Source organism: Otolemur garnettii, unplaced genomic scaffold, assembly GCF_000181295.1.
Source record: "Otolemur garnettii isolate 467f Iridium unplaced genomic scaffold, OtoGar3 scaffold00077, whole genome shotgun sequence".
NCBI classification, from domain to species: Eukaryota; Metazoa; Chordata; class Mammalia; order Primates; family Galagidae; genus Otolemur; species Otolemur garnettii.
In genome coordinates, this window is record NW_003852472.1 from 9,225,386 (window position 1) to 9,226,972 (window position 1,587).

Here is a 1,587-nt window from a genome sequence, read left to right on the forward strand (position 1 = left end):
GTTAATATATTTAAGTGTGTTAAAATATATCTGTAAAATAAAAGGATGATTATAATATCCTATGTGTAATCCATTATTCATCATAAAAAAATATATTTTTCTTGCTAAGTTCTGAGCAAGCCAAGTAAGTAATCCTGGGAAAAGTTGAGAGCATATCAAGAAATAGGAAGGATTGAAAGGTTACTTAGACAAAGGAGAAAGATGGTTCAACAGTTAATCAGCTCTAGTGATCACATACAATAATAACAAAGTAGGAGTATTCAACAGCATTCCAAATGATAAAGTAGTCAAATGGAAAACTGACTACAAAAACTGCATTATTCAGGAAGAAGCTGAATGGCCTTATTAATTATACCAATAAGGTATATAAAGACTTTACGTAATACTAGCCAATAAGATCATTTTACTAAGATGACAGACAATGGGCAGATGGTTTTTAGAAAAGTTCAGATCTTGGCTTGGCACCTGTAGCTCAGTGAGTAAGGGCACTGGCCACATGCACCGGAGGCAGAGGATTAGAGCCTGGCCTGGGCCTGCTAAACAATGACAACTGCAACCAAAATAGCCGGTCATTGTGGTGGGCACCTGTAGTCTCAGCTACTTGGGAGGCTGAGGCAAGAGAATCGCTTAAGCCCAAGAGTTGGAGGTTATTGTGAGCTGTGACACCATGGCACTCTACCGAGGGCGACACAATGAGACTATCTCAAAAAAAGAAAAAAAAAGTTCAAATATCAAAAATTTAAAATCTATACAAAGGGTCTTAAAATGTCCCATGAAATAACTAGTGTTGTTTTGTTATAAAAGGGGCCCCAAGAAAAGTCATTCAGTCTGCGCAAGTAGGTCTTATGGGTGACCCAAGGATCAGCTTGTTGTTAATGCAACTTAGTTTGTCTAAGAAGGTATTACTATTTTGAGTATGGTAAGATTACTGAAACTTGAGGAAGACATAAAAAGTACATGGTATAACAACCTTAACCTAGAACATAGAAAATTAGGACCCTGGGACCCTTATGTTGAAATAAAGATAAGAAAAAAAATTAAATCCATGGGGCTAACATATTTATAATTGGTTTTGGTATAATTATGGTAACATTCTGGGTGTGTCTTTTCTGTTTCTTAAAGTATTTAAAACATTTAATAGAATCTGATATTTTAGGTTGATTTTAATGAAATGTTCATTATTTTTAAATTCTTAAGTTTCATTTTATAGGCAAATTAACGAATTCATGATATATTTACATCTTAAGTCAGTGTTTAAATGAACAAATAAAAAAAGAACATGCGAATGAATCTACACAAATATAGTCATTTATGACACTAAGGAATGTATAAGAGGATTCTAATTTATAATTCCTGTTCATGAAGAATTGGTGAAAATCCTTGGCCAAATATGGTCTGCTTCAGTCTAGACACCTCTTTTCTGGGACTGGGTTCTGAAAATCCTACGTTGTTCTTGTTTTTTTTTTTTACCTATGCTAAGATACACCGCCTTGTATTAGAGCCCCTAGAACTCTGTTATATTCAAGTTTTTTTCTGATTGCAAAATTAGTCTTTGATCAAAGCCTTTATCAACTGTAGTTAATCATT